Raw genomic sequence first — 12,297 nt, 5'->3', positions numbered from 1 at the left:
TCTACAATATCCAAGGTAAAAAAAAATCCTAGCCAGGCGGTGGTGGCACATGCCTTTAATCCAACAATCGGGAAGCAGAGGCAGGCAGATCTATGTGAGTTCTAGGCCAGCCTGGTCTACAAGAGCTAGTTCCAGGACAGGCTCCAAAAGCTACAGAGAAACCCTGTCTTGAAAAAACAAAAAACACAACAAAACAAATCCTATATTAAATATAGTACCACTTTTACCAAAATGAAATATTTTCATAATTTTGTCTTGGCTTTTAGTTTATTTTGTTTTTTATTTGTTTTGACTTGCTTTATTTTTGCTTAACAATATCCCCGAAATAACTTTCTTAAATCAGAATATATAATCTTACTAACAGTCATCTTCGATCTTACTTTTTTATTTCAATTTTATTTACTAATTATGGGCTAATCCACAAGAGCCTGCTTTAAAAAGTAACTAAGATTTATTAAGATACACCCACAAATACACAACAAGGTAAATGGCCACCATGGTCCTCTGTTCTGTCCCGGGGGTGATTGGCACCAGCAGTCCAATCTCCAACCACCCAGCAAGAGAGAGCACAATTGCCTATCTTTTTTTTTTTAAAGGGGTCACGTTGGCAGGCCAGAAGCACTACCTCTATTGGGTCAGACAGCCCAAGGTCATGGGCGGAGCAAATACCCACTACAACTAATAGTTGAGAAATATTTCAAGCAATGGTGTGAAATACGTATAGAAAATAGATGGAGGATTTTATTTTGTGTTCCTTACTTCCATACCTTCCCATTCATACACATAAAACACATTATCTATTAATTCCCTACTATTTGTTGAGATACTTTTCCTGCCTCATCTTTCTACAGTGAATAAATGTCAATTTTGAATAAATACAAATTAAATAACTTTATCATTATGGCCATATTAAAAATTGATTAGTTACTGATGCAATAAGTGATGTGATTACATTTTCTTTCTCACACAACATTTTGTTTTTCGTAGAGTTAATAGTTACCTTATTTTTCGTTGCATGGTTTTCATTAGACTTCAGTCTTTCTATATCTTTCTCAACTATATAAACTGTTTCTCAAGGTACTCTCCACCTGGTTAAGTCTATTAACTAAGTTATAAGTTTATACTCTTCTGGAAAAACCCTCCTGGAGCATATGGCCTTCTATTCCATCTAGAGGTTACTTTCCATGCCTGAAGCATAACAACTGTCACAACCCTCTTGGGGTCAAACAACCTTTTCACAGGGGTCACCCAAGACCATCAGAAAACAGAGATGTTTACATTATAATTCATATCAGTAGCAAATTTACAGTTATGAAGTAACAACAAAAAAAATAACTTTATGGTTCAGGAGTGGGTTCACCACAACATGAAGAACTGTATTAAAGGGTCAAAACATTAGGAAGGCTGAGAACCACTGCCTGAGACAAGCTATTAAGACTTTTTAACTCGGATACATACTAACTTTTGGTTTCTTATACATATACATGAAATGTTTAAACCATTACAAAACAAAGTATTATTCTGGTGGTCTTTAAAAACAAATTCTCATCAATGTTTTTTTATTTGTTTGTTTGTTTTGGTTTGGCTTTTTTGTTTTTTTGTTTTTCAAGTCAGGGTTTCTCTATAAAACAGTCCTACCTGTTCTGGAACTTTTTAGACCAGGCTGACCTCGAACACAGAGATCCACCTGCCTCTACTTCCCAAGTGCTGAGATTAAGGGCATGTGCCAACAACACCTGACCAACATTTTATTTTTTAATTAAAAAATGTAATGTTTTTAGTGGGGAGACCCTTGGTCCTGAATCAAAGCAATGTGCTAGATTTTATTGACTCCCCATGGGAAGCCTTATCCTCTCTGAGGAGTGGATGGGGGTGGGGGGGTAAAGTGGAGGGAGCAGGAGGAGGTGAGGGAGTGCAAAATGGATTTGGCATGTAAAATGAGAAAAGATAGCTTTTTAAAAAATAAAAAAAAAATATTGTTTTAAATTGAAATATAATTACATCACTTAGTCCTTCCTTTCCTCCACCAGGTCCTCCTAGCTAACCCCCTTCAAATCCCTCCCATGGCCCTCAAATCTTTTCTTTTTGTTTGTTTGTTTGTCTGTTTTTTGAAACAGGGTTTCTCTGCGTACTCCTGACTCTCCTGGAACTCTCTTTGTAGACCAAGCTGGCCTCAAACTCACGTAAATTCATCTACCCCTGCCTCCTGAGTGCTGGTATCCTAAAGCATGGAGGAAGACTCACAGGACGAATATGCACTCCTTTGCTTTCTTACATTTATGTGTGCTTGGGTACTTATCAGGCATGTGGGGCATCAGAGGATGTCTTAGTTTGCTTTTTTGTTTGTTTGTTTGTTTGTTTGTTTTCCCCTGATCTCCCTGGAAAGGAGAAACAGAAGAGATTTTGTGAGTGGACTGAGGGAAGATGGGGATGGGAACACGAGTGATCACATTGTGGGGTAGGAAGGAGAAGAAGGAGAGTACAGAAAGAGACTACCAGAAAGGGGAGGTGCATTTTCTGGGACAGGTAAAAACCTGGTGCAAGTGAATCTCCCAGGAATCTACAAAATTACCCCAACTGAAGCCGGGCGGTGGTGGCGCACGCCTTTAATCCCAGCACTCGGGAGGCAGAGGCAGGCGGATCTCTGTGAGTTCGAGACCAGCCTGGTCTACAAGAGCTAGTTCCAGGACAGGCTCCAAAGCCACAGAGAAACCCTGTCTCGAAAAACCAAAAAAAAAAAAAATTACCCCAACTGAGACTCCTAACAAAAGTAGAAAACGTAGCCTGAACTGGCCATCTCCTGTGACCAGATTGGTGCGTAACCCAATTGTCATCAGAGAGGCTTCATCCAGCAACTGATGGAAATCTTTTTTTTTTCCTAGGGAGAGCGCTCTAGCCACTTGGGGGAATTAAACAATGCTGTCACTTCAGCTCCTCCAGCTTAAATTAATGAAATCAGTGTCTCTGGAGAGCGAACGCTGTCATTTGCATTTTCAAAAGCTTCCTAGGTGATGTGATGAGACACCAGTGGGCTAAGAGCCATTATAGCAGGGTGGTTTGATTAGGACTATGTAAGGTAGAGGGAGTCTGGCATAATGCAAATATCATTGAAAGGGACAATGGACCAAAGGGAAGTGGGAGACATTTGTGCCTTGCTGTGTAGTTCTCTGGTTTCTTTAGGACGAGGGTTGAAGAGACCTCAGAGTTGGCACAAAACACACCCAGACACCAATTCTCAGCACAAAGGAGATTTATTACTCACAGGGAACAAGCAGGTTGGGGGTGGGGAGCTGCCTCTGGATCAGACAAAGAGCAACAGGTGTTTTTGACGGAGTGGATTTTAAGGAGAAAAAGAGACATCTATGCTAAGATGAGTTGGTAAGTCCCGATTGGACTTGTTAGCCAGTGTAGTCAACCAATGACTTTTGTTTGCTGGACCTTGATGTTTTGATAGGTGGACCTTGGGATTTTAGTCAGCCATAAGGAAGTAGCCAAATAAGGTAATGGACCTTGGAGGCTACCTTTAGAAATGTAATCTAACGGTTTAGCAAGGGAGAGGGACAGGGAAGGACAAGGCCCTCTGGTGCCATGTTTGCAATGCTTGGGCTTGTTAGAGAGCCCTTCAGGGGTACGGAATCCCTTGGATTGGCTATTGGTCAAGAGAGTGGAAAGCAAAAAGGAAGGATATGTGGAGCATTAGTAATGGGTTTGCTGGTCTATGAACAAGAAATTAAAGATGGCCAGATAGAGACTAAGGGTGGAACCCAAGGGTGCAGGGAGAATGGAAGGAAGAAGGAGAGGATCACTGTAAGAAACAAGTCTGGGTTTTGTCATCCTGATGTTTGGCTCCCCAGTGGTTCTGTTATCGGGATCAGGAGGAAATGGGACAATTCTCCTGGAGATTCCAAGTTGCTGCTTCTGTCACGCTGGAACCATGCTCCCACAGAATGGCATCACCCAAGAAGTTCTGGTCCTCTGCTAACTGGGACTGTCTCTCTGTTGATGTAGGAGGGCCTTCTGTTTTAATAAAGAAACTGCCTTGGCCAGCCCTTAGGTGGGTGGAGTAGACAGAACAGGAAGAAGGAAGTGAGGTAGACGGCTCAGTCAGATGCCACGTCTCTCCTAAGTGAGATAAATCGCCATGCCTCGCCTTTCTGGGCAGACTGCCATGCCTCTCCTGAGGGAGACAGATGCCATGAAGCCAGCCGCCAGGTCAGACATGCTAAATATTTCCCGGTAAGACACCGCTCATGGTGTTACATAGATTATTAGATATGGGTTAAAGCAAGATGTGAGAATTAGACAATAAGAGGCTAGAAATAATGGGCCAGGCAGTGTTTAAAAGAATACAATTTGTGTGTTCTTATTTCGGGGCATAAGCTAGCCAGCGGCCAGGAGCTGGGCATCAGGAACGCAGCCCACAGCTCCCCACTACAGAATGGAGCCCAACGTAGACTTGCTTCCCTAGATTCTGGGCAACCTCTTGGATAGCCCATTATCACCCTAAATTCTGCTTTTCTCTCTCCCTGTGTCCCTTTCTATGTACAAATATGGATGAGTCTTTTTTGTGTTTTAAGTCAGAGTCTCTCTATGAAGCTCTGGCTTTCCTAGAACTCACTATGTGGACCAGGTTGGCCTCAAACTCACAGAGATCTGCCTCTTCTGCCTCCTGAGTGCTGGGACTAAAGTTGTGCACTACCACACCTGGCTCTTAGTGAACCAATGGAAGACATATGTCTATGACAGAACCTGTCTCTGGATCTTACTACAGCCCAGACCACGGGGAGCATTCAGACAGGTGGGCAAATAAATTGAGCACCTAACTTCTTGGGATAGAGATTTTCATGGGAGAAGGGATGCAAGAAAGGATCCTACCTATAGTATAGAGCAAAATGTATAATTTGACAGGGCATAGACAATAGTATAGGGTTTTATTTTAATTGATAGTGCCAATCAGTTGGTTTCACTGCGGCATTTCCATTTATACATATATCATGTTTTGGTCATTTTTCAACTATTCCCTTTCCCTGGTCTTTTCCTTACCCTTTACTAAATTGTCCCTCTACTACTTTTAAAAGTATTTTGTTTTTCATCTTTAAAAAAATTAGGAGAGGGGAAAAACATAAGTTATCTGGGTATAGTAACACATATATCTGCAGTCTCCAAACTTGAGAGACAGAGTAGAGAAGAGCAGAAGTTCAAGGCTAGCCTGGGCTATGCAACAATTCCAAGTCTAGCCTAGACTACAGGAGATCCTGGCTCAAGAAAGCTATGAAATGGAAAAATGCAAAAATTAACTATTAAAAAATGAATCCCCATGGAGCTGGAGAGATGGATCCACAGTTAAGAGCACTCACTGTTCTTACAGAGAACCTGGGTTTAGAGTCTCAGAAGTCACCTGGCAATTCACAACTGTAGCTCCAGTCCCAGGGGTTCTGGTGTTCTTTTCTGATCTCCACAAGCACCAGGTATGCATGCAGTTGCAGGAGGCACAGTTTAAAGAAAGCATTGGAGGAACCAGACTTGTTAAACATGCAGGTCTATTTTCTTCAAAGGAAGATAAATGACTGACACCTGGTCACCCAGAAGGCTGGAGTAAATTTGTCTAACTACCTGGTGATCTTTTGGCTTTTCTATGCAGTCCTGAATCCCCCAATATCCTAAGCATTCTTTAGGCCCTTATCCTGGGCTTTAGTTTCTCAGTATTCTCAGTGAACAGAACCCATTCTATGAAGGAGGTACCATGTACTTTGCATCCTACATCACTAGAATCTATCCTCATGCTTATTACAAATCCTTCCCACCTAAGCCCTTGCCTTGAGCACTGCTTATCAGCCAACAGGACACATTCTTACTGTAAAAGTCATGGGTGTTTTGCTATCTTGCTAGGGGTTTTTATGTAGCTATGCCTAAAGCTTTGTTGAGATCATTGTCACCTAGAAAACTCCTTCCAAAGTTTTACTGTGCTTAAATGTGTAAGAGAAATAAACCCTGAGGTCAGACTCTGGAAGTTTTGACCCAGCATCTGCAAATCTTCACCTCATGGTGTAGTGATATTTCATTTGTATTTTAATAAATAAAGCTTGCCTAAAGAGCAGAGTAAAACAGCCACACTGGTTAGCCTTACAGACCAGGCAGCGGTGACACACACCTTTAATTCCAGTAGTCTTGCTGGTTTGCCACAGAAACCAGGCGGTAGTGGTGCACACCTTTAATACCAACACTACAGAGGAATATGAAATGGGAGGAGACAGCTCTCACACACAGGCTTTAATCTCTGCATGAGAGAGGAGTATATAAGCTCTCACACACAGTCTCATTCTATGTGTGAATCCTGGAGGCAGGATTGCCATTTCAGATTGAGGTAGAAGTAAGAGCCAGTGACTGGCTGTTTTGCTTTTCTGACCTTCAGGCTGAACCTCAATATCTGTCTCTGGGTTTTTATTAATTGTGCTACGTTATGGGACTTTTCTCCTGCTAACTGTGATACTCACGGGGTCCCCAGCATGTAGGCAAAACACTCATACAAATAATGTAAATAAATAACTCTTTTTTAAAAAAACTAAGCCTACCAATAATATTATTTAACAAGTAGTTGTCATATAATTATTTATAGATTTAGGTAACATTTAACTGCCACTGCAGTTCTGCAAGAACTGAACTGACCTTGAATATCATGGACATGGCCCTAGGTATCAGGAATCTTAGAAATAACAGACAATAAACAAATATGCAAACAACGCATGGTGGTTTATGACTGTGATCCCAGTACTTAGAATTCTAAGGCAGAAGGGCCACCATGAGTTTAAGGCCAACCTGGGTTACACAGTGAATTCCAGGACAAAACAAAACTAGTGTGTAATAGCTCTAAATAGGTAAACAAAAATAACAGATTAAGTCTGTAGACAAAAGTTTCTGTTATGCCTGGTCCTGCAGCCATTCAGTCCCCAAAAAAACACACAGAGGCTTATGTTAATTATAAACTGTTTGGCCTATTAGCTCAGGCTTATTATTACCTAGCTCTTACAAATTAAATTAACCTAATTCTTGTCTATGTTTGGCCAATTGGCTTGGTACCTTTTCTCAGTAAGGCATTCTCATCTTGCTTCCTCTGTGTCTGGCTGGTGATTGGCTCTCTGCCTTTCCTCATCCCAGAATTTTCCTAATCTGGTTGCCCTACCTATACTTCCTGCCTGTCTACTGAACAATCAGCATTTTATTAAACTAATACAAGTGACAAATCTTTACAGAGTACAAGAGCATTGTCCCACAGAGTAAGTACAATGAATATTTCAGTGGTGTTGATAACATCTTTGCACATGCCAAGGTTGTACTGCCTCAGGACCTTCATGCTTGCTGCTCTTCTTTTATGGCTAACTTTATTTCTTTGTTCACATACTAAAAACTTCATCCTCATAAAAAGGCTATGATATATCAACTTAAATGATTCCTTTCCTCCCCCACCCCATTCATTCTTGGCCTTTGTTTTCTTCATAGCACTGACCACTACTGAAAAATACATTGTGTTAATTTTTTTTATCAAGGATGTGAATTTTATTTATGTAGTTTACATTGTTTAGAGGATGCAGCTCAGGGCTTCAATCATGCTGGGAAATAACTGTACCACTGAGCACACTGTTCATTTCTGTAGAGTTTCTTACCTGTTTCCCCCAGGGTGATGCATAATCTCGATTGTCAACTTGGTGGAATCTAAAGCCACCATGGAAACAAATCTCTAGACATATTGTGAGAAATGATCTAGATTGGGGTTATTGAGGAGAGGAGACTCATCCAAAATATGTATGGTATCATTCTATGGGCTGGGTTTCCAGACTTAGGAAGAGGAGAAAGCACACTGAGCACAAGCATTGCGCTATTTCCTGACTACAGTGATGAGTCAGCCTCCTATTCCTGCTACCACCCCTTTCCACTTTGGTGGACTGTCTCCCCTCAAACTGCAAGCCAGGATAAACTGGTCTCTCCTTAAATTGCTTCTTGTCTGATTTTGTTACCATAAAAAGATAAGTAACTGATTCATCCACTTTCCTCTAAGTTCAAGAAAAACATCACTGCTACATTCCTAGAACACAGAATACATGAGTTAACACAGATATCTCAATATCTATAAACTAATAAAGGTACAACTAATGCTACAAAGAAGGTTTATGGGGATAGAGTGATTAGGGAATATTTTTCTGAGATGGTGACTTTTTTATTGTTTCTCTCTTTTTTTTAGTTTTTGGGCTTTTTTGAGTTTTTGTTTTTGACAGGATTTCTCTGTGTAGCCTTGGCCATCCTGGAACTCACTTTAGAGACCAGGCTGGCCTCAAACTCAGAGATCCACCTGCCTCTGCCTCCAAGTGCTGGGATTAAAGGTGTACACCACTACCACCCAGCTGTTTCTATTTTTCATTTACATTGATAACTACAACTAAAACTTTTAATCTCATTTGGATTCATAGGGTGATTTTCAAACTATAATGTTTAGGGAGCCACATATCTGAGTCATAGATTATAGTGGTTTAATATTCAACATGTATCTAATATTCTATGTGCCTGTCTTGAGACAGGATTTTGCTATCCTCAAGCTAGCCTCAACTCAGCATCTTCCTATCTCAGCCTCCCAAGTACCACCAAGTCTAGTTTCATTGTACTGCAGGAATTAATATAGAATAAACTGTATTGCCTAGATTTCCATGAAGCTAGATAAATGCCTCCCTGCCTTTCTTTGACATTTTTTTTTACTGATACAGATTTGACAGATGAACAGGGTTAGTGAGAGTCAATGAGTGTTGGCATTTCAGAAATAGAATTTGTATTTCTCAAATGGTATCCACAAGGCAGGGGAAACTGCTTAGTCAGAAAAGTACTTACTGCACAAATATAAAAACTTGAGTTTAAATCCCCAGAACCCAAGACAAAGTCAGGAGCAGGAGTGCATATCAGGTACCCCGGTATACTACAGAGAGATGATAGGGAAAGGCAGAAGAATCCCCAGAAGTTTGTGGGCCAGCTAGTCTGATGTATACAACACCGAATGAAAGAGGGCATCAGGGCATCAGGTTTCCCAGAACTGCAGCTATAGGTGGTTGTGAGTTGCCTGATGTGGGGACCAAACTTAGATCTTCTGGAAGAGCAGCAAGCACCCTTAATCGCTGGGCCATCTCTCCACCCTGTATAAATGTCTAAAACAAGGTGGAAAGCAAGAATCAACACCTTAGAATGTCTTCTATCCTCCACACATTCAGTATGTCAAGTGTGTACCCAAACTCATACATACAAACACACACACACATAGAAAAAAAATGAATCCATAAGAATTAGTGACTGAGTTTATATAGGAGATGAGGAAGCGGAATAGACTGGTAAGTCAAAACATCTTTGTGGTTGACTGGGATTTTAAAATGAAGCAAAAGAAACTAGAAAAGATAACTCAGACCCAATTTAAGCTGCCAGAAGGACATCTGAATGCTTCTCATCAAGCACTCCGAAATATAGTACAGGTACAAAGGAATTCAGTTGAGGCTAGAGATAAAGATTTGGGGGCCATATGCATTTGGGCAATAGCTAAAGTCATGAGATTCATAAAATCACCCAGGAAGTATGCACACAGTGAGAAGAGAGAACACTGGGCAACCCCTCTGAACAGAAAAGTTTACGAGATGACAAAAAACAAACAAACAAAAAACAAAAAACAACAGAATTGACCCAAAAAGTAGAAGAACAAACAATTCCCAGGACTGAAGCATTTCAAGAAAATATAAATAATTGAAGGTGAAAGTGTTATCCAGGGTTAGTCACACACAGATACAATCTATAATCCCAGTACTCACTATGGTAGGAGGATTGTAAATTCACGGCCACCCTGAGCTACACAACAAAACCTTGTTTTTTTAATTTTTTTTCAATAAGAACTTAAAAGGAAGGAAGGGTGAATGAAAGCAAAGAATAAAGGAAAAGAGAATGAAAAAAGAAAGAATAAGAGAAAAGGGAAGTGAAGACTAATTCTGAAGAAGACCTCAGATAAAATTTTAGTAAGAAGGAAATCCTGTGTGGCTCAAGGTAAATGTTTTTAGACTGACCCACCCTGCTCTTCCTGTTGCAACCACTCCTCCCTAGCAATTGAAGTGTTTAGCTCCTGGCTGCCTCTCTCCTTTACCACGCCTTTCTAATTGGTCACTAGTCTTCCCTCCAACAACCCTGCCCTCCATTCCTTTAGCCTTTCAGAAAGTCACCTCCCTCTTCCACAATTCCATTCTGAACATCTCACTGTTTCTAATCAACACCATCTACTAATTTTCTCCAAAAGCCCTTTAACCTCTTTAGAAATCTACCGTTCTTTTTAATAATGCAATCTCTTTCTACTCTCCTCGTGGCCCCTTGTGTTATCATATCCCTCCTACACTGCATTCTTTCCTCAAGTGCCTCAAGGCTTCTACACTTAAATCTCTTTCATGAATTAATCAATCTAAGCAGACCCCCCACACACACACACACACCTATCTCCCTACAACTTGTTTATGGCACAGTGTTCCCCAGCTCAATAAGTTGCAACTCCATCTTTCCCAGTGCTTAGATAAGAATCCTTGGGTTCCTTTTCTCCATACTCTCTCACCGAACCTGTGGCCCCATGCTCTTAGTTCTCCCTTTGAAAACAAAACTGGAATCAGCTGCTTCCCTGCTGCTCCCTGGTCCGGAACACCATGGGCCAGCTGCTGTGCTACCTCCTGTCTTGTTCTTTACAAATTGCCTCCAACGGAACATAACCCTCTCTACTCCATTCCTCCAGGACGTTTTCTCTTCTCACAGAAGTCAGAGTCAGTCAAATGGTCCCACATGACTTGAGCCCTCATGATTGCCTCTCTGTCCTCATTTGCTACTAATTTCCTCTCAAACTTTCCGCTCCATCCTCACTGGCTTCCTTGTCCTTCTTTGTATATGCTGAGTACACTCATATCTCCAAAGTCTCTGATAGTTTTCCAGGTGTACACATGATTTGTCTTCCCCCCTCACCTCTTTAAGGGAGCTGGTTGGAGAGTTACACAGCTGGGGACCATTTTCATTTGCATGAAAACGAGAACCATGGTACTACTGAGACTTTGCAAGTAGCGTGCGGTAGGGAAAGATGCTCATATACAGAGCCCGTGGTAAGTGGCAGGGATCCCAACAGGATAGAAAGGGGAATTGACAGAAGTTAGGGGAACCAGAAGAACCTAACTTCATAACAAGCGAAGAAGAGGGGAGTTCCAAGAAATAGGAAACGTGTCAGTAAATTCTTCAGAAAACTTAAGTAACCTATGAGTTCGGTAAGGAGGAAGTCAGAAGGGAGCTTCTGCTCACATAGAAGCTAGAAAGCAAGGATTTGAAAAATGCCAGGAAGAAATGGAAGTAGAAACTAAAACTGGAGATTGTTTTCTCAGAAGCTGAGCTCAGCAGAGAATACATGCCTGTCTGAGGGCAAGAGCAGATGTTAGCAAAGAGGAGAATGCAAATACACATGAAGAAAGGATTTGCTTGAGGGTTTCTGTCTTTTGTGGCTTCAGGTTGGGCAGTGGTGGCTGGAGGCAGAAGGTGATGGTACACACCTCTAATCCCAGCAGAGGCAGGTGGATCTCTGTAAATTCGAGGCCAACCTGGTTGACAGAGCAAGTTCTAGGACAGGCTCCAAAGCTACGCAGAGAAATGCTGTCTCAAAAGACCAAAAAGAAAATAAGTGCAAATTTGAGGATCTTGAGAGATAGTTTTGTGGGCCCAAGTACAATTCTAGCCCATTGGGCAGCTCAAAATCGCCTGTAACTCCAGCTCTGGGGATCCAATACTCTCTTCTGATCTCTGCAGGCACCCATAAACTCGCTATAGTCTCTCTCTCTCTCTCTCTCTCTCTCTCTCTCTCTCTCTCTCTCTCTCTCTGTCTCACACACACACACACAAAGATAGAGAGAAAGAGAGAGAGAGAGAGAGAGAGAGAGAGAGAGAGAGATACAAATTTGAAGGTGGGCAAGGTAGCTCAGTAGGTAAACATGTTTGTCACCAAGCCTGAGCACCTATGTTTGATATCCAGGATCTCTCGTAGTGGAAAGAGAGAACCAACTTCTGCAAGTTGTCCTCTGACTTCCACATGCATGCCATGGCTTACATACATGCACATGCATACATACATACATACATACGTACATACTGTAGTGAGGAGGCGAGCAGGCCTGCTTTTCATCCCACCTGGCTCCCGCATAGCTAGCTTAGCCCCAGAAATAACAACACACAAACTGTATTCATTTAAACACTGCCTGGCCCATTAGT

Source organism: Arvicola amphibius, chromosome 12, assembly GCF_903992535.2.
Source record: "Arvicola amphibius chromosome 12, mArvAmp1.2, whole genome shotgun sequence".
Taxonomy (NCBI): Eukaryota; Metazoa; Chordata; class Mammalia; order Rodentia; family Cricetidae; genus Arvicola; species Arvicola amphibius.
Note: the sequence above shows the minus strand (reverse complement) of the source record.